We start from the raw sequence: 22667 nt of genomic DNA on the forward strand, positions 1-22667 counted from the left end.
AGTAGCATTGACTACATGTTCGAACTTGTTTTTTATTCATACCAAACCGCGTTATACTCTGTGGACTTTGTTTTGACTTTCTCATGTAGAAAGGTTATGCAATCACTTGAAAAACCGACTAGTGAAAATTGTCGACTAGTGAAAAGTGTCATATACCATTCGACTCAGTTCATCGAGCTGAGCAATGTCTGTGTGTGTGTGTGTATGTGTCAAATAATCTCACTAGGTTTTCTCGGAGATGGCTGAACCGATTTTGATAAACATAGATTCAAATGAAAGGTCTCGTGGTCCCATACGGAATTCCTGAATTTCATCCGGATCCGACTTCCGGTTCCGGAGTTATAGGGTAAAGTGTGTTACATATTGTACACCGTCACTTAAACCGGCGAAACAAAAAACGTAAAAAATTTTCTAAACTGATCTCAAAACTACACAAATCGATAGTCAATATCAGTAGGCAACTAAACAAATCAATTCCGGCTATCCTGGTTTCCGGTATCCGGTTCCGGAAGTACCGGAAATAGTGGTCATATATACCAAAATGGATCTCACTCACTTTTCTCAGCGATGGATTGACCGATTTCCACAAACTTAGATTCAAATGATTTCGATTGCAACAAACATTTAAATCGTAATTTAGAGTGCGTACTAGTAGAATTTGTATGTCATTTTAGTTGGTGGCCGTACGAACTTTGATTATACCGGTTCTCGGGTTCCGGTGCCGGAAGTGCATATAATAGTGAATCCACTTCGTTTTCTTAAGGATGACCTACGCAATCAAAGCACTGTTTTATTCTGTATGTTATGCACAAACAATCTCTTGGTTTCTTTCAAAAATCGAAGAAAAATTTTTTGAATATTATATACATGAGAAAGGCATCATTACACCACTAGGTGGATTAAAAGAGGTTTTTGAGAAGATACTACAAACAACAGACTTTACTACATTTTATTCATACGGCCCATTGTGTATGCTTACATAGGACTCATCTGATAATAATCTTTCCAGCAAGAAATACAGAATATATAAAAAATACCAGTTTGAATAAAAAATATCTAAATAAAGGGTGATTTTTTAAGAGCTTGAGAACTTTTTTAAACAATAAAACGCATAAAATTTGCAAAATCTCATCGGTTCTTTATTTTAAACGTTAGATTGGTACATGACATTTACTTTTTGAAGATAATTTCATTTAAATGTTGACCGCGGCTGCGTCTTAGGTGGTCCATTCGGAAAATCCGCTTTTTTATCGACAAATTTTGTTCAGCGATGAGGCTCATTTCTGGTTGAATGGCTACGTAAATAAGCAAAATTGCCGCATTTGGAGTGAAGAGCAACCAGAAGCCGTTCAAGAACTGCCCATGCATCCCGAAAAATGCACTGTTTGGTGTGGTTTGTACGCTGGTGGAATCATTGGACCGTATTTTTTCAAAGATGCTGTTGGACGCAACGTTACAGTGAATGGCGATCGCTATCGTTCGATGCTAACAAACTTTTTGTTGCCAAAAATGGAAGAACTGAACTTGGTTGACATGTGGTTTCAACAAGATGGCGCTACATGCCACACAGCTCGCGATTCTATGGCCATTTTGAGGGAAAACTTCGGAGAACAATTCATCTCAAGAAATGGACCGGTAAGTTGGCCACCAAGATCATGCGATTTGACGCCTTTAGACTATTTTTTGTGGGGCTACGTCAAGTCTAAAGTCTACAGAAATAAGCCAGTAACTATTCCAGCTTTGGAAGACAACATTTCCGAAAAAATTCGGGCTATTCCGGCCGAAATGCTCGAAAAAGTTGCCCAAAATTGGACTTTCCGAATGGACCACCTAAGACGCAGCCGCGGTCAACATTTAAATGAAATTATCTTCAAAAAGTAAATGTCATGCACCAATCTAACGTTTAAAATAAAGAACCGATGAGATTTTGCAAATTTTATGCGTTTTATTGTTTAAAAAAGTTCTCAAGCTCTTAAAAAATCACCCTTTAGTAGATCCGAGCAGAATATTCAAGTTTTCAGTGCCTCAACTCTGTTGTACTCCAGTGTCATTTAAGATTGATTTAAATTCAATTTACTATGGGTGTGAATATTTTAATTCCCAATTTGTTGGGCATTGGATAGGTACGAAATTTGGTTTTCTTTTTTTAGAACATTTGATTTCTTTCAAATAAGGGCATTGTAATGCAAAAAAATACAAAAGAATAAAGAATAAAGTTCCTCTTCTTGCATTGAACATATTCAAATCAAAACTAGACATAAATGATTGGTCTCATGGACCAAGTAGATTTTATGTTTATTTTGGCACTCAAGTATTTAAGCCAACTTCAAGAATTTTCGAAGATGAAAAAAAATTAACTCCCTTCACAATGCCAAGCGTGTTGATCATTTGGAAGAAAACTATTTCATTCGAATACTACATTTTATAGGAACTAAAAACATTTTATGTTTTAATAGTAATCCTGATGCCACTTGCCTATGTTTTCATACGCTGTCAAGAGCTTTTCCATTTTAACACGCGTGTAACTACAACGAAGCATCCTAGTTCTCCCACATAGTAACAAAATCATTAATACTACAAGAAAGCTTTTCCGTAGTAATTAATAACCTAACCTTATCGGTTCATACAAGTCATAAATGAATCAGGTTGACTAAAATGAACCATTTCAATCAAACCGACAAATATTAACAAATGCTTGCACACTAACACGTATAACCTACACACACACACACATAAACATTTCCCAGCAGCATCCAATTAAATCTACTATCGTAAGGTTTGTAGGCCTCGAATAAATGTAGAGGTAGCGATGGTATAGCCTTTCTAAATAGGGAACGCAAAACGAGTAATATGTGAGCAATATCTTCGAGTACCTTAACAACTCAACATGAGGCATGCGGTTGAAGTGCGACTGGTTTTGAAGTGAATTCTTCAATATATCTCCGGTTAAACGAAAATCTGCAGGCTGCAAACAGTTCGTCATTACTAAGTTTGGTTTGTTAGGGTCCTGAATGTATTACAAAATCGGATTCTGAACAAAAGACGAATGAAAATTACTGCTACATTTCGTGTAACAGTTTTTATTACATTACTATGAAAAGACAACTCATTCCAACTAGTGACCTCACTTTATGCAAGAGGACTGTAAATAAGTACATCTTTTTGAATGCGTGCTTGGACTTGACTCGTAACAAAAGTAGATATGTACGTTTATCATCGTAAATTATGCAGGAAAGAGTAGGTTTGTAGGTAGCTACAACATACGCGATAAGAAAACATAAGAAATTTTAGTACCATGACAATACATATAATTTAATGTATCACAGCATTGTTCATATGCTTCCAAAATATTATTTGTGCATGAAAATTTGTAATTCATATTGATTGTTCATGCATGTTCTTTCATATAATCGTTTATCTGGTAAATTCTTAAAAAGCAATTTTATCATCAATTTAGAAGGTTCGAATCATAACATCATTGACGTAGTGTGTCTAAATTGAAGGTCAAGTCTTATATTAAAACAAAGCACCACGACTTTTTAGTTCCATTTTTGATTTTTGCGGTTTTATGGCACATACGGTATGAAATGCAATAAAAGAATAAGGAAATCAAAAACGAGGGTCAACATAATCAATAGCAAGTATAATTATAACAAAATATAAATTGATGATATATATCATAGATGACCTTGGGAACATTTCGAAAGAAAAACTGTGTGGTTCTTCTAAGGTTAAATATATTCCAAATTGGACTACATGTGTGTGGGACAATTCATGTGATTTTCTGAATTTCCGGCTCAGGAGCTATACGAAATGTCGCAAAACTAGTCCGAAATATTTGATTTTCTCTGGAATGGAACTAATATTGATCGCTCGAACGATTTTTACTCACTTAGATTCTTTACTGATCCAAGATGCAAAAGATCATAACCCCATCGACTATAATTATAATCAATAATATCCGAAGCGGTTTGCCGTGTAGCAGCAGTGTAGTATTTATAGTGTTTTAAACAGCCTGTTCATAAAATGAAATAGAAATATTATCATAAGCATTTCATTTACGAAGTTAGTTCAAACAGAAGGACAATTTCTTCTCGGAATGTAGCATTCGATTATTCTTATTGCACATTTTTTCGTAGTTGCGTGAAATTTTTGAATCGCCATTTTTTTTTTATTTTTTGTATTTGTTTATCACAAGTTCTTCTCTACCGCTTCTTAGTCGACAATAATCACAAATTAATATAGATTACTTCAGTTGTGCAGATTATAACTGTGCTGGTTATAATCTGCACAAATTATTACTTTTTTTACCGTTCTTACTTTAGGTATTTTAATTATGGATCATTAGTTTATCATTACTTTTAAATTTTATGGATGTTTAAAACAGTATGTTTCAGGGCCATCATATTACTCGTTAAAGAATTTTTGAAGAATAAACTTATAAAACTGATACCCTGAAGAAGGATGTAAATAACATTCCGAACTACGTGTCTGTATTATAACGTTTGATACACTTTTGTGAAAATAGTGACTGTGGAAATAGTGACTTTGTGAGAGTGTAATGACGTGACGTAGTGGAATCAAACGGTACAACAATAGTACTATTAGTGAGAAATTTCTACTAACAGCTCTAACGGATATTTAGTGATTCATTTGTTTTTATTTTAAATCGTTTCTAATTATAATATTAAAACAATTGCAGGAATCGGCGAAATAACCCTTTCGGCGAAATGACCCTGATCCGTTTAATCGTCACATTATCTCCAAACCATTATTTTCTCTTCATAGATAATCTGAGTGCAATTGAAGCCATTCCCTCAAACGCTGCTGGCAAAATTGAACCGTTTTTCTTGGGCAAAATTAAACAATGCCTGAACGACATATTGAATAATAATAATAATGAGACTTCTTTGTCATTTCATCAAATCCATTGGAGTTCCAATTTAAGTTGTATGTTTTTGCCTTTCTCATATAGAAAGGTTATGCAATCACTATGAAAACCGACTTTTCAACCGAGGCCCGGAGGGCCGAGTGTCATATACCATTCGACTCAGTTCGTCGAGTACGCAAAATGACTGTGTGTGTATGTGTGTATGGAACGTTTTTTGCTCTAACTTTTCTCAGAGATGGATGAACCGATTTTCACAAACTTGGATTCAAATGAAAGGTCTTGAGGTTCCATAAAAAATTCTTGAATATTATTTGGATCCGACTTTTGGTTCCGGAGTTATGGGGTAAAATGGGCAAAAAAAAAAAAGAAAATATGTGTTCTGACTTTTCTCATAGATGGCGCGACCGATTTTCACAAACTTAGGTTCAAATGGAAGGTTCTATGGTCCCATACGTAATTCCAGAATTTCATGCGGATCCGACTTCCGGATCCGGAAATATAGAGTAAAGTGGGTTAAAAATTCTATACCATCACTAAAAATGGGGAAAACCGTAAAAAGTTTTCTAAATCGACTAAATGATGAACTGATTCAAACAAACCTGAAACAGTTATAAGATCATGTACAAAATTTTATTTAATGTAATTTATAACAGCAAATCGCTTGATAAAAACAGTATTAAGAATAACTAATGAGACGAAATGAAATAAACGTATTTATGACAAAAAAAACAATCACTGTGCATTTCTAAAACCAAAAGCCATCTCCGGACCTTGATAGAAAAGTTGGCTTTCACAGCAATCACCTGTTTAATCCATTTAATGGTGTAATGATACCTTTCTCGGTTCTTCAAAAAACTTTCATTTGAATCTTGAAGAACAAAAAAAAATTTGATCCTAGTGTATGCTTTTCAATTAAAAATATTTGTGTCAATTATTCTCATTTTGGCTCTACATGACATTATAAATTTGAAACACACCTCAACCTGTTGTTCTTGAACTGGATTTCGTATCCAAGCAAAGGTCATTAGCAGTCTATGAGACCATAAAACCTTCCATTTGAGTCTAAATTTGTGAAAATCTACTACGCCGTCTGTGAGAAAAAATCCGTTTTTATGTTTTTGACCACTGCTTCCAGGCCGGGAACTGGGAGCCGGTATGTCTAAATCGGTTCGTTTAACTAGTAACTAACACAATCTACAAATTTAAAAAAGCGGAACCGGAAACGAAGATCAGGTATACTCGAAATCAGTATATCTAGTCATCAAGTAACAAAACCTGTTTAGTTGCTAAAATATATTCGTATAAAACACTTTACTATTTCATATAGAGTTGCTAACTTTTTGGAATTTCATTCAAAATAGAATCGCACTTTGAAATTTAACTTATATAAATACCGTAAGGTATCTAGTCTATCAATAAACAACCTGGTATATTATACCAATTATACCAATTGATTGTGGATGTTATCAACTACAAAGAACGATTTATTTTTAAAAAAGTTTAACTTATCTGATACCAACCATTAAAGCGAAATTTGCTGACATCAGAAGCGAGGTACAAAGGTTGATCATTCGAAATTCAAACGATTAACCTTTGTATCACGTCTAGATTAGATAGCGTTTGGTCATAAATCAAGTAAACCTAGATTTCCCACTGTACGGAGACACTGACAGCGCTTCCAGTGGGAAACGGGTGTACTTCTTTCCATTAGCTACTGTGGTTTTATTAAATGCGCAGGTAACTTTATATATGCATTTTAGGAGCACTTACGCACTCTTTTTTCATGGAACGGCGTTTTTGGTGTCACGAGTTGCTCAACTGCTTGCTATTACACTTGGGAATCTAGATGTATTTTATTTATGGTTAGGTTCAACTCGTTGAATATTGTTTCGTAGATTAGAAATCACTCGCTAAAAATTCTGGATAATCTGATAACAGCTTTGAACAATGACACAACAAAAATAACCAAAGCGTGGGCCTCATTCGCCTTATCAGATAACAATTCAGTGTTGTTAAATAAACCATGTCGCCACTATTTGTCACTCTTTTATTCGTAATTCACTCGATTTCTCATATTCTAACTGTTAATGAAGGGCAGTTCGTGCAAATGTTCTTAGAATGGTAAGTGTAGATTACATTATAGCAAACCCATTCAATTTTGTAAAGATTGGAAATACACCATGAAGATTGGAAATACACCATGCAGATTGGAAATATACGTAGTTACTCCATACGTTTTATATTTAAGCCATTTAACTATTTATCCATACAGCACCATACAGACCCATTCATGTAATGAGGAAGCATAGTCAAAGGTCATTTCATTTGGAAAGGCCAATCAATTACTGCAAAAATCGTTTTTTTTAAATGAATCAGTTGTTTGTGTTTGAGTAAGGTGTTAATGTGACAAAATAATTGTACTTGATTTTATTCTTCTGGTTTCGAAATTACAGAGTGATATATGATGAAATGTAAAGAAAATATGCACTCAGTTTTCTCAGAGCTGACTAAACCTATTTTCACACACTACTTAGTTTCCGATGGCAAGTACGATGATGTCATAGAACGCTATTGTTTTTTATTCGGATACGACTTCCGATTTCGGAATTATAAGACAAGTGGAAAATACTGCAGAAATTGTAAATACTACATACTTATTAAGAGGAATTTCCTTAGGAATGAAAAATAAACGAATTTTAGTCACGCTGATCTATAAGCAGTGGTGGTAAAGCATGGATTCCGAACACGCAAAACGTGTTCGTTTCGAACCAAAAAGCGAACCACCATCGCGAGTATAAATTTGTCAGTGCCATCGTTCGAGCAAGCATCACCGAACCAAGAACCGATGCTCTAGTTTGTGAGCCTGTCGTTACTAGTATGTTCATGAACATCCGATTCGAGTACTATAGGCTGTTGCTTCGGATGAACCGAACTTTGTCAGCTACGGCTGGACGTTTCAGTGTTGGGTAGCTTAACAGAATATGGTAATTTTGTACATTTCCAGCGAACGTAGGGTGGCTCAATATGATAAATTGAAAATGTTTTGACGTTCTCAAATTCGATGTTGAATATATTGATGAGTCAATAGCAATTCAATTTGAGTAATTTTGGGCATTTCCAACGAGCGTAGGGTGTCTGTATATGGAAAAAAGCAATTTTTTGACTAATGTTATTTCGATACTTTATTGATTGGTGAATAAACAGCAGTTAGAATTGGATAATTTTTCACGTTTTCAGATAGCATAAGGTGGCGCAATATACACATTTGGAAATATTTTTGCTTTTACTATTTTGATGTTTTATTGAACATTGAATCAGAAGCAATTAAAATTTCCCAATTTTGGACATTTTCTGCGACCGAATGGTAATATTTTATCTTTTGCTTATTCAATGTTTAATTAGTAGCAATTGGAATATTAGAATTTTAGGCATTTTGTTCGGTGGTAAGGCAGCTTTATATGAGAAATTGTGTATTGTTTTGGCAAATTGGATGCTGTATTGATTAATATATCAATAGTAGTGGTGGTGAACCATCGGATTTAAACATGCAAATCGTTTGTGATTTCTAACGCGCTATTGCTTTGTTCATCAGCTGAAATAGAATTTTAGTTTTGATGCTGTAGGTAGGCATGTCATCGAACCATAAATAATAAAACTACGCATCGAATAGACCTCAATTGGCTTTTGCCGAAGGTCTTCCAACTAAATGGTTTGGAACATATTGCTTCGCAGAACAGCAAGCGAACTTTACCGTAAACCGAATGAACAGCTTTGGCATCGATCACTGTAAATGTTCAACATTATCTTATTTGAACTGCTCTTGATTCACCAATCAATAGAGCATCGAATTGACATTGGTCGTTCAGTCAGCACGAATCTCTTAGATTTCACTTCCAGTTGTTTTTCGAGTTTGGAGAATAAAGTACAAATTGATGCAGTATACACTGATCTGAAAGCAGCTTTCGACCGAATTGACTGCCGAATACTCCTGTGTAAGATGTTGCGGCTGAGCGCCACACAAAAGTTTACTGACTGGCTACGTTTTTACTTATGTGGTAGAGTCCTGCAAATTAAGCTCTTGTGTGTCATCTTTGTTCTCAAATTTATCAGGAGTTCCTCAAGGCAGCAATATGGGTCCACTTTAGTTTTTGCTGTTCTTCAACGATGCTGTTTCGATGTTCGGAGTTGGCTGCAGATTAGTATATGCCGATGATTTGAAATTATTATAGTTCGCTCTATTGATCCTCCTGCACCCGGTTTCAAAATCTTCTAGATACATTTGTTGTCGTAGAAACTGGTTGATTGTCAGCATTTCAAAATGCCAGGTCATAACGTTTCACCGAATACTGAACCCAATTCGATTCGACTATGCAATTGATGGACAAACACTCCAGAGAGTTGACCATGTTAATGACCTTGGTGTTTTGTTAGATGCCAAACTTACCTTCAAACTGCATCGTTCATCTATAATTTCAAAAGCGACACGGCAACTAGGTTTTATTGCAAAGATCGGGCGGGACTTCAAAGATCCGTATTGTTTGGAAAATGCTAGCGTAATTTGGAGTCCTTATCAACTTACATGGAACTTACGAGTTGAGCGCGTCCAGAAACGATTTGTTCGTCTTGCTCTAAGAAAACTTCCCTGGCAGAGCCCGCTTGAGCTTCCACCATACCACGATCGCTGTCGACTGATCGGACTCGACTCATTGGAACGACGCAGGAAAATTCAGCAAGCTACTTTCGTGGCAAAACTGATCAACGGGGATATCGACTCACCAATCAATAGAACATCAAATTGACATTAGTCAAAATATTTCCCATATACAGGTACCCTACACTCGTTGATAATGCCTGGAATTACTCAATTTTATTTGCTATTGACTCACCAATTTAATAAACATCGAATTTGCACAAAAAATATTCATATTGAGGCACTCTACGTTTACTGAAAATGTCCAAATTATAGTCAGAAAGATTACAAATTTTGCATATTGAGCCGCCATACGCTCACTGGAAAAGTCTAAATTATTTAATTCCTATTGTTATTGATTGTATTTCCAAAACCTATAAAATTTGTAAAAGATCAAAAACTTACTATTTTCCATATCGGGTCACCCTACGCACACTGATAATGTCCAAAATAATACCATTTGAATTGCTATTGATCGATTTATAAATCGAGTAAAGTAATTTTTTGTGCTGATCACGTGTGCATTGATAATTTCAAAACCAGGGTGCGAGAACTGAAATCAACAAAGCATCGTATCGAACGCAGTTTACTCGATCCTCGCCGATGGTCCGTCAAGCGAACGGTTCGAAACAGATTGCCTCGCCAAACACCGAGCACAGAACACCTTCGCATTAACCGAGGGAATAGTTTTCGAACCTATCGAATGCTTACGCTCGGTGATCATTTTTGAGTAAGTTTGCAGAAGCATCGACGTTCGGTTCGCAATTTACCACCACTGCCTATAAGGTTGACTCCAGGGTAAAATAAGCGCTATGTGTAATAACCCTAATAACATAAAGTATTCATTAACCCTGCACCTTAAATTCAATATTGATCAAAGTAATCAAAAAGCATCTATCTGTAGGAAATTATTTTTAATTCTGCCTGGAACTATCAATTTGATCAATATTGAATTTCAGGTGCAGGGTTAATGAATAATGTTTATTAAGGAGCTACATATATATTTAGAAATGGTAAGACACACTTTTTAAGTGTTTCATATGAATTTAAGTATATTCAAATTGTGACAACTCATTTCTTTTATAGTGTTTTGATCATACTTTTAAACGTTGTTTAACTTATATCCATTATATCCACATATTTCCATATTTTTGAGATATTGCAGTATATATAAATATCTAAATAATTTGTCCAGAAACTTCTTATTTTGCTTGAATTAAATTTTGCAGCCTTCGACAAAAATATGCTTTTTGGTTATTAAAATACATTTGTAGATCATTTAAATATTCTAAAAAATCGTTGAAAAAAACTATAATGGAAAAACTTACTTTTGAGAGTCTCCAATAAACAATGCTAAAGCTTAATATGGTCTCTACCTTTATTGAGACCAGATTTTATCTCGAAATGTATGTAAAATTATTTTGGTAACTCACTGACATTATTGACATTATTGACAACTTTGATTATTTAATAAATAGGACTGTTCCAACCTTAAATGCTCAAAGAAAGCTCCAAAATCATTTCTTGAATTAAAGTAAAAAAACGCGTGTTTTCATATGATTGGGACCATTGTGTAGCGGTAGGATAATTTTTTTAACTATGGGAATTGGTCGAGATTTAGCGGTAAGCTCCGTTAAACCTCCACCAAAACCACCGACAACCCAGCAGTTCTGTACTAGCAACTAGTGCCGTTTCCGAAGTACTTCAGACCAAACAACTGGAGTGCTAAACGGCATATTAGAACTGACGCCAGTAAAGTTCCAATTACAATATACTAGAAACACAGAACCTCTCACAGATACGAGTGTACTTCGAAATATATAGAGTAAGCTAGGGCTGACAGCTACGTTACCCCACACCTTGAGTAAAGCAGGGTGACAACAGCTTGAAATGGGTGGGTGACACAAACTTGAAGCCCTCGCATGGGTTCACTGCATTCTAAGTGCATAAGTAATCTTGGGATCACAAAAGCGACTACTTTAGGTTCGACGGTAGCAGTAAGGGGAACCCATGCATACGCGATCCAATTCAATTAAATCCAAAATGGTGGAAGACCCATTTACGATGATTGGGGGGGCTTCCTACTTTAAACTATACACGAACAATGGGCAGGCTCTTCTCCCCTCCTATTGGGATTAATCTACATCACCACGGCTTTCATTGCAACTTACTTATAAGATCTAGTCATTTGAAAAAGATTCCTCAAAATTCCCGCGAAACATGTGGGCGAACTACTTATAAACCTACTACTTAAACCTTCGACAAATGATCCAATTGTGCATAACGTTTTAGCCTTTGTACTTAGGCTTACCCGTTTGCAGATTGGGATGTATAAACGATGGCTACTCATGTCATCATCTGAGTTCAAAGTTAACAATCCCTTCTGATTTCAATTGAAACATTTTTCAGACATCGACTACATGCGATGTGTTTACACTTGTACCTTATCAACTATTAATCATTAGTATCATTATTTAAACGTTTTGATCGGTTGAACTGCATCGATCGTTTCAACGTTCACATATGAAACTACCCTATGTAGTAACGCCAGAACCTTCGCTGAAACATACCTGGCATTCACGATACAACTTTTACAACTGAAGCCACCATTGCTTCGTGGGTATGCGGCGCAGAAGGTAAGCTGCATGCAGATGGACATATTTACCACTCAATTCATGGTGAGTTAGTGTACGATAATTGCCATAGCACAAGTGAAACCTTGCTTGCGCACATTTCAGCTTTAAAGTTTAAGCTATCAAGCTTCAAACAGAACAATAATTTCGCTGTCGGCATCTTGCTTACCTCGGTTTCAATTAGACGTCACTGTTTTTATTTGTGGTTACCGTTTTGTTGTGATAAAGTTCGCGTAGCTGACCTTTACCCCTCCCAGTGTCAAACTATGAACGTGTGCAGAGCAGAACTAATCTCGTTTATTACTCTGCTATAATTATTGATTCATACACGAGATGAGATTGCTTTCTATACAGTAGTATTAGATGGGTAAGCAATAAAACTGTGTGCTGGCGGCGAGGTCCGAGGTTACAATTAGTTACTTCGGAGCTTCCTGTATGACGTTATTAACTTTCGTAGAATGCTTTTAATAGAAGGTGCACGATAATTTTCGCACGAGTCAGAGATCGCTAATACTCGTTCTGTTTTCTACTGCTAATAGTTGATAACTTGTTTCAAAAGTATTAATGAAACTATGTTTACTCTTTATTTAATCTATTCTTTTCACTCCGTTTCTTATATTGATTTAAATAGTAGGGTATAGATAAGGATATTTTGAAATATTGATTTCGACAATTATGCCTTCTCATAAATGCTACTGAGTAATGCATTGAATCGTGAAAAGGAACAAAAAATAATTATAGAATTCATTAACTCCAGAGCCGGAAATTGAATTCAGATAAAATTCAATAGCGTTTTATGGGTTTATAAGACCATAAATTTGAATTTAAGTTTGTGAAAATTGGTTCAGTCCTTAATTTTATTTTGTCTTTCAATAAATTGAAATTGTTTGTAATATTTTACACAATTCTGAAACCGAAACTCGGATCAGGATAAAATTCAATAGCGTTCTATAGGAAATAAATTACGGATTTTTGAACGTGTTTCAAATTGTATCATGCAAAGCATAACTTTAAGGTATAAAAAAGAACGGAAAGAATAATGGGTCGAATCGAGTTCTCTCAAAATTTAAAGCGAACGATTTTTTTTCAGAAAACTGTTTCCTAAATGTAGAGTTTGAGACACTAAAATAAATCACCAAGAACAATACACAATAAAAGTTATAGAATTCATGTAAAATATTACACTCCTGCCATAGGAGCAAGAAGGCAGTGTTTCACTTCTTCTATTGACTGATTTTAGGTGGTTTGATTTGGAAACAAGTACTGCAAATATTCCAATAGATCTTTGCCCCTTAAATGGGCCAAACCAAGTCTTATATTCGATTTTCATGATTATATATGTATGATATAGTACTACCACCTACTACTGCAAAATAACTCTTTCATTGCAACGGTTTTCTCTCACATTACGAGTTAACCAATCAGTAATCACAGCAAATAAACAGCTAGGCTTTCTATGAGAGATGAAAGGCACTTCTCTCATAATAATAAGCTGAGTAAAACGCAATGAAAGCCGTCATGATGAATATCAAGTGCGGGGGAGGATGGACCGAAATAGAATTTCCTCTGTTCGCGCCTTGTTAATAAAGAGTAATTTTTTAAAAGGTATAAAGACTGTCTCAGAGGGTATGGACGCAACCAAAAACCGCTGCCATTTCGCAATGGTTCAGAATCTGTCAATTTTCATGGCTGCGTCCTATTGTTTACACTCTTCTCTAACCACTTGTGCAGTTGTTTATTCGTTTTCATTAGTTTGTTTCGAAATGCGTGGACTTTCAGCAGAATCTACGTCGAAAAATTGTGTACAAATGGTGCACAGAACGCGGACTGTGACTGAGAAAGATAGCAAAAATGGAAGGAGTAAGTGAAAAAGCCGTGCGAAATGCAATCAGGATGTTCGGTGAGGATAACACCTTTGAGAAAAAACCGAAAACGGGTCGAAAAAAAGGTCCTGCTAACCCTCAGTTTGATAAACGTATACTGAAGGCGGTCGAACCAAAGAAGGAGATTTCAGTTCGGGATGTGGCAAAAAAAGTGGGCACTTCGAAGTCAAATGTTCTTCGTGCTAAAGAACGTTTGAATCTTCGAACCCATAAGAAGCAGAAACAACCAAATCGTAGTCCGAAATAAGAAGCATCGATCAGGCCGAGGGTTCGAAAGCTGAACAATACTATTCTTGCTGGAAATTTGAACTGCATAATCATGGACGACGAAACCTCCGTGAAACTCGATTACAAATCCTTGCCGGGACCACAATATTATACGGTGCGAGAAGGGCAAGTGTTAAACCAGTCCAAGACATCGATTAAATTCGAAAAATTTGGTAAGAGAGCTATGGTCTGGCAAGCAATTTGTAGCCGCGGTAAGATTTCGAAACCCTTCATCACCACTGCTTCAATGAACAGCGGAATATACATCAAGGAATGTTCACAAAAAACGTCTTCTACCCATGATTCGAAGCCACAAGGATCCTGTTGCCTTCTGGCCAGATCTTGTTTCTTGCCACTACTCGAAATCAACGGTAGAATGGTATACTACCGAAAATGTCACCTTCGTCCCAAAAGACATGAATCCACCAAATTGCCCAAAACGTCGACCAATTGAGGAATTTTGGGCATTAACGAAGGCACATCTTAGGAAACATGTCTCGGCAGCCGAAACCAATCAACAGTTCGAAAAAGATTGGAAAAAATGTCAAAACTTGTCGCCAAGAAGTCTGTACGGAATTTAATGAGGAACGATCGCAAGAAGGTGCGCCAGCTAGTCTACAATGGCTAAGTAGCAAATATTAAGAATTATATTCTGTTGATGTAGTCTAATATTATCAGTATATCGAATAAAACTTGAATATCTAACACTTGTGAATTATTTACAGCGAAATCAAAGTGCGTCCATACTTTCTGGGACAGTCTTTAGGATATGATTTCAAAATAAACACAATTTTTTTAGAAAATTGATGGAATCGATAGAATGATCAATATAATTTAATGTTTGAAGATGATTTCATGCAAATGAAATTCGCGACTCCGCTTTAGATTGTCCATGCGTAATGTCCAATTTTGGGAGACTCTCTCCAACATATAGGCTGGTTTTCCACGAATAAGGCCACCGTGAATCACAGTGCCAGTGACTTTTTTGTGATGTATTGGTAGCTCTTGCTATGCTAAGGGCTAGTCTTCACTCCAGATGCGACAATTTTGCTGGTTGACGTATACATTCAACCAGAAATAAGCCACTTTGCCAGTGCCCAATCATGATTAAATTATAGACCAAACGACGATTCATTATTAAATTTTAGACCAAACTAAACAAGTTTGACAATGGCACAAGACACGATTCACGCGTGATCTGTCAAAATCAGTGTTGCCAAAAAGATAACAGCAAAAAATCAACCTTTAGTATGAATTTACATTTTCATTCTCCCCATATAAAATGTTTCGATCGCTTTCTTCCGACTCCCTTATTTACAGTAAATGTAGGAGTATTGTTCAAACTGTATTATAATATAAGGCAAACAGCAGCTAAAATAGGTCGACCTTATGGATATAGCTAGTTTTATGAAAGTTTACTAGTTTATAAAAGCTGCTCGCTCCATTATAGCACAGATAATTGACTATGAAACCTCGAGTTTTTATCGGATAACATCCTAATTTTCAGTAAACGTTTTATGCATGCTTGTACAGTAGTATCGGAAATTTTTTTATCAATTTTAATTACCTTACTAAACATTTCATTTGTATAAGCTTCTTTATTTTTTAAGTTCTCAGTAGTTCTATTCATGACCCAAAATTCTACGATTAGACGTTGTTCATAACAGTTTGATAGACTCACGTTCACGGAGACCAAATAGATCGCATTAGTCTCATACCATTCTATGACACTTTTAGAACTGTTGAGATAAAGCTGATTCCAGCAAAATAGTGACTGTTATTTTTAGATAGAAACACTCAATGTTTCTTTTCCGATGTCAAACTCCTGTCCAGGCATTTGTTGTACGTCAGCCTAGACGCACATTCCGTCATTCGTCACACAACTACTTTCTTTGGTTAACATCTCCATGTAGCATTTTCTAGCACGGGTTTGGATAACAATTTTTTGTCGATCATCACACTTTGGGAAGTTTCTAACCTTGTATACATGTAACCTAACTCTTGCTGTTGTCTAGTTTCAACAGTAGCTGTTGCGATTTCTATCAAATCTGATGTACAAGTACCGCGTCGCAATATTCAGTCCAGACCTTACTAAGCATTTCTATTCATTGAAATGTTTTAATATAACACTCAACTGCGAGATGGTAATTGCTGAAAAGTCTCAATAAAAAAGATATTACAATAAACAAAAAGCTAAATGTTCTGTGTAATACAAACACTAGAACGCATTCTTATCAGTCAAATTTGAATATTTTCAATGATTGAATTTTAGCTATCATTAGATAATGTTGATTTTCCCATTCTATACTTCATACTAAAAGTTAAATTTTCCAAATGGCAAATGTGTAACGGTTCGGTTGAATGGACGGTCATAAGGTCAAAAGGTCAAAACACTCAACAAGATTGTAAAAGACCTTGTTTGCTATGTTAACAAAATTAGAATCGATCTATTTCGACGAGTCAGGCCTTGCTTATCAGCCATCCTTGACCATTACGACGCATAATCAAGCGTTCGTTAATTTGATTTGCTATACATATGTTACTGGTTTCTTAGCGAAGCGTTTAAACCCATTTTGAAGATGGCTTCAATCGAAACAATCCGTACTATATTTGAACAATCTTCTAGGGCGACTTTATGAATTCGATCATCCCTATTGAAATAACAATTATGGATGGGATTTCTCAAACAAGAGCACAGTATCCAAAATAAATGCACCGTCCCAGAAATATGGGAAATCTAAGCCTAAAATACCAATACGCGCCATTGGACGGTAGTAGACCGAAACAAATAACAAAATAACAAAGATGAGCACACTGTGTGGAGGACAATGAGACTCTACGGTAGCTAATGTCTGAGTTCATGTCACACTTCCATAACAAGCTAAACGGTGAGTAAGTAGCAGAAACGTTTGCTGCTTCACGCTGTTCGTATGTGAATCACAGTCAGCTGATAGAGAATATGTGTATGATTATTTGAAGAACATTTCTTAGCAAATATGTATAGCCAAAGAGTGCAACATACGAACAGACTGAGAACAATTTTCCTCATCGCATATTCAATTTGTTATTTGTAGATAAATGAATATAAAATAATGCGACACTTCTCCATACATAGCATGAAATAATTGTTGTTATCAATTGAATAATTTATTTAAAAAAAATAGCGTAAATTATCTATAAAATGTAGTGTGTATAAAAGTATTGGCTTTTGATGAAAACAAGTTTATGAACTTACTCTAAAAGTCAATTTTTTACAGAACCTAGTAGTGTCAGATTGTACATTAGGGGACATGATTACATGAAAGTAAACAAAATAGCTTATTTTCCGGTTTACTTTTCCTGTTTCTTTTAGGCCTCATAGTAAATATGCAAAGCTTGAGTTCAATCGGTGAAACTATAGTTTTGTTTCCGTAGTTTAAAATCCGTATGGTATTTGTGTATGAGAAAACTGGCTGTATGCACAAAAATCGTCCGAAAGTCACCCTATAGGCAATAGAAATCAACCAATGTTTTTCAAAGGAAATTCGAAGAATAATGAGATAAATCTTGTAAATTAATTTATTTTTAAATGATAAAATTGTTTGATTTAAATTTATCTAAAACATTGCCGATTACACTAATATCATATTTCTTTGAGTTAAACGATTTAGGTTGAGGTCTTTGATTCACGGGTTTGATGAATGAGGGACATGGTAAAAGCGATTAAGAATGATATATCTAAAATATATTAAAATCTGTGAAAACTAAACATTCATTTCATCTTGATGATTAATCAGCCCATTTTGGCAAATGTTCCTTCTGACGTCATGTTCAGATGACTTAGAGATAGAAGTCAAATTGAAAGCTCGGAAACTTTTTACTAATTATGCGAACTAACGAGAAGTTAAAAAGAAATGATTCCACTTCTTTCAAGAAAAAAATTGATATTATATAATATATTCTTAAGAGCTTATTTCATTTCCCCTCAGTGAGCGACTTATTGCGATTAGTACCGGGGTTAAATGAACGATACATAGTAATAATAATCTCTTCACTACATCAATTTATCTCGAATTCCAACCCCTGAATGCAATACAAATTTGAATTTCATAGTACCAAATGACGTTACCACACCTCTCTTCAATTCATGAAGATATAATTTATCTTATAAACTCATAGAATCTCTGCTTTTTCGATTGTTTTTTTTTTGGTTTGATTCACATACTCACTTAAAACCGATTCTCGAGCTCGGCATTTTGAAATGCCGAAGTAGATCGGCAACACGACATTTTGCTGATTGGTTAGTAATCCACATGCTCTTTTCCGAAATTCGTTGAAGTAATATGCTGATATCTCAGTAAAGCGCGTACTTTTGCCGAAGTTTGGCATAATGTTATGCTGAACTTCTCAGTAAACAACAAATATACCGAAATCAGCAAATCTGTTTGCCGAGTTTTCGAACAGTGAAATAGTTTTTACTGAAACTCGGTGAAACACTTGCCATCTAATGTCTCTTTTCGATTTTGCAAAGCACCACGTCGCCATTACTCGTGGAGCTAGAAAGCATTAGAAGGAGGAAAACAGATTTTTTACATTTCGTGACAAGATAAGTGAAATGAGAAAACTATCCGCTTCACAAACATAATTATTAATATCTGCTTATTTCCAGATTGGTGCGTTGAGGAGCACTAGAAAAAATTGACTTAGGCGTGATGTTTTCTATTTTGTAAGAGGGATTCATAATAAAACATAATAAAACATCATCTTTCTCTAACCTTTGATTTTGTGACTTATTTTACATTTAAAGAAAAATCCATTCCACATTCGGTTATTGATGACTCGGCAATTCATGATTCAATCCTGAACGCTTCTGCCGAACTAACAGTGAAATTTCTGCTGACAATTTCGGCAATAATTGACAGTTAATAAATTTAAGATTGCCGATATTCTTAGTAATTATAAATTTTGTCGAGACGATTACCGAACACTTGGCTGATAAGATTTAATTGTGTATGAGAAGTTTGGAAAAAAAATGCTGCAGTTTTTTATTTTGGCATAAAAGTGCTTGATGGATCGGATTAAAATGAAAATGACAAACTGGGAAGACTGTTTAACCTGAAAATGTTTGTTTGAAGCTTAATAATCTAATTCCAAATTAATCCACGGTGTGTGTCACAAAAAAGATATTCTCAAGACGAACTTAACAGAACAGAACGGAGTAAATATAACGATAATGAATTGAAGTATATAACGATTAATAATTACACAATATTTATGTTATAATTTTTCATTAGTGCTTCTAGTCCCCGTAATCAGTATAACTTCAATCATATATATTTGTTGATTATTATACTTTTTGTATACAGCAACATTTGAATTTTTAAATTCAATCAGGTTTTTCAACAAGACTACGAATCTTACTTTTGCATCTATTAAAATGTTATCCAGCTATCTCCATTCAGAGCGTATGAAACAGTATCTATTTTTGATTTTGCAATTTATATAATAACTACATAGGATTATTATAATAGAAGATTATAATATAGTAAATTCCGGAAAATGGAAGTTAATACGTCGACCGGAAATTTTCATACATTGTCTTTATTAATATAATTAAGCTAGCAACTTAATTGCACATCTCAAAACGTACACTGAACTGTTTTCGTCTTATAATAAGCTGACGATTCACGACGGACGGTTTACACTTTCAAAGCCAATTGCATCCCCATTTACGCTCTCACACTCGAGTGGTGCCGAGTTTTCGCACGACGCGGAAAGGTATTTTTTCATTCAACTTACCTCGAATGTTCTCCACCGCCACAGCTGCTGAAGATGAAGAAAACTGCTTATTCAGGCTTAGTATTTTTTCTTTCTTATGCACTCGACTGGTGAAAATAAGCAACTGTTAGGTAGTTATTAAAACGTTGCACAAAAATATATCCTCTAGAATGGACCGTTAGACTTTTAACCAGTCATTTAATCCCAAAACGCGCGAATTTTATTTGAAATTCGAAGGCACATTAAAACACAATACATGAAGTGTCTACGCGCTCAAGGAAAACATTGAGAACGACTCATACGTTCTATATCACAAACAGCTGAAAACGGTCATGCACAGTTGCACCGTAAGAACGTACTTTTACTTTTGCAATCACCATAAAACACTACGCAATTGAAACTTCCTTGCTTGCCAAAAGCCACGATTAACTAAAAACTCCTGAAATAACACTTTATTGTTCATCTGAGTTTCTAGTATTTCACAAAAATGGATGGAAACCTTCAGGATCAACCGACAACAAAGCGAGCGCTTCCCAGTCCAGTCATATGTAAGTCAGAACTCGAAGTGAGAAGCAGAAGCTTTCAATGAATGCAGAAGCTTTCCACGGCTAACTACACTCAACAATCAGCATCTGTTCGAGTACACTTTTTACATGCACATACGGCGTTTCACTGGTGGTAAAGTAAACCTTCCCGTCGCGGTACAGTTGAGTGTGTATTATTTTCCGCCAGTTCACTCGCAGATTCATAAACATGAGAGTAATAAACATTTTAATGAATGTAATTGTACAACTGCCTGCGTATATAAGCCGGTCGCTTTTTTGCATCAAAACAAATACATAGAATCACTAAACTTGGGGAACGATGAGTGTATCGCAACAAGAGGAAGCGATAGAAGGCCTGCTGTAGATATAAAGCATCAAAGCATACCATGCTAATGGACGTACGTAGAGTTGATTCTACTGTCGGGTGTTATGCTACGGGGGCCTTAAGAATACTAAAGGGAAACTAGTTTTTGATTCGATTGTGATTGTTTTTCTACTAGAATGGTATACCATAAATTCAGTTAAAACTCTCAAAACATGTCTATCGTTGATTCAATAGCGTCCCCTGACGATTCATTAGAACATTTTCGATTGCGATTGATTATTACAAAATTCTATTCCCATATTCATATTGCCTCGTAAACTGCACCCCTGATCCAAAACAGATAATTCTCTCATTGCTGTCGGCATTGACGACATGCGCTGCCATAATAACAAAAACAAGTACTCACGCGGACGCCAACACATTCAATGGAGCCTTCGCGACTTGTTCTGTTATTTGGAGCTGTTGGATAGAACGTAAATGTCACAGAATACTTGATGGTATTGCTACTGGTACACTCGAATCCCTTAGATCAGGCAACATAAGCATCGTAACTTACATCTACATAGCAGCTACCGATGGAAAAGGGTTAAGAATAGCTGCATCCAGAGTAGTCCATTCGCACACCGCTGCTGCATTACAAATACTGCTAGAAAGTAATTCAGTCGTATTTTCGTGTTATGTCACTACAGTCGCAATGCAGACAACATTTCACATACAGTTCATTATCAGCTTCCAGCACTTGGCTGCTCAAGGCAAAACTTTCATTACTTTTTTTCACTAAATTCACTTGATGTTACTTTACTAGCAAGAAATGGTGAATAACCTACTTTTAATGTTCCACTTATTTGGATTCAGAGTACATATCAAATATTTTTTCTCAACCGGAAGTGAAGGACAACATATTTAGTAGTCGACTGGAGTCTAGTTGCGATAAACCCAACAAATGATAAGCTATGCGCGATATCTTCCGCTGTTCTTGCTATACTGATATACTTTTGCAATTCGAGAATATACACTGGTTAAGTACCGAGACATACAATTATTTAGTATCAATGCGTGTATAAATAGAATCTCTCAGTAGAGGCGATTTCAACTTGTGCGCAGACTCTACGATCGCTGTTCACATGAATGCATTAACACTATAGGGTGTGCCGAAAAAGTTTGCAAATCTTGCTAATATGAAAGTAATATATAAATTTGACATTTAAGTTTTTTTGCACGAGATTCCTATGGCGTGTTGAAATAAGGTGTAAAGACCGTGTCAATTGTAAAAACTGATCACAAAACAAAATCATGTAACTTCAGAAAACCATGCAAAACCGCGCTAGAAATACCGGAAAGTATATTGAAAAAAAAAAACGCCTCTCAACCCATTTGATAGTGTGATAACACCTTCCACTTGTCATAAAAAAGTCTTATTATATCATTTCCTTCATCAAGCCAATTTTTTGGTTTTCGAAATTTGGTTTTGTATTGATTCGGCCAATTTACAGAAATATGTTTTAACGCTTACGTCGCTTATTCGGTTCCATTCTTGGAACCCAAATTATCTGCAAATAATACGCTCAAACATGATGACTGACAGCAGTGGCGTACTGAGTAAAATAGAAACCCGGGGCAAAATAAGATATTTGCCGCCCCCATCGTTGGTTTAGTGAGCAAAAAGCTGAACTCCA

At 35.5% G+C, this 22667-nt stretch overlaps 1 protein-coding gene across 4 annotated transcripts in view; it reads right to left on the bottom strand.

The window, feature by feature from the left end:
• The window catches only part of LOC131440526 (ATP-binding cassette sub-family D member 1), a 43155-nt gene extending 21131 nt beyond the window's left edge, over positions 1–22024 (bottom strand). Inside the window, exons 1-2 of one of the 4 annotated variants that reach the window (XM_058611882.1) lie at positions 21548–22024; positions 20143–20560 (exon numbers count right to left, since the gene is read on the bottom strand). The gene's annotated coding sequence lies outside the window, so the exon portion shown is untranslated. Of the gene's footprint in view, positions 1–20142; positions 20833–21547 lie in introns of those variants that run through there. The other 3 variants (XM_058611881.1, XM_058611883.1, XM_058611879.1) reach the window with 3 other exon arrangements.
• Between the last annotated feature and the right edge of the window lie 643 nt (positions 22025–22667).

Source organism: Malaya genurostris, chromosome 1 (assembly GCF_030247185.1).
Source record: "Malaya genurostris strain Urasoe2022 chromosome 1, Malgen_1.1, whole genome shotgun sequence".
Taxonomy (NCBI): domain Eukaryota; kingdom Metazoa; phylum Arthropoda; class Insecta; order Diptera; family Culicidae; genus Malaya; species Malaya genurostris.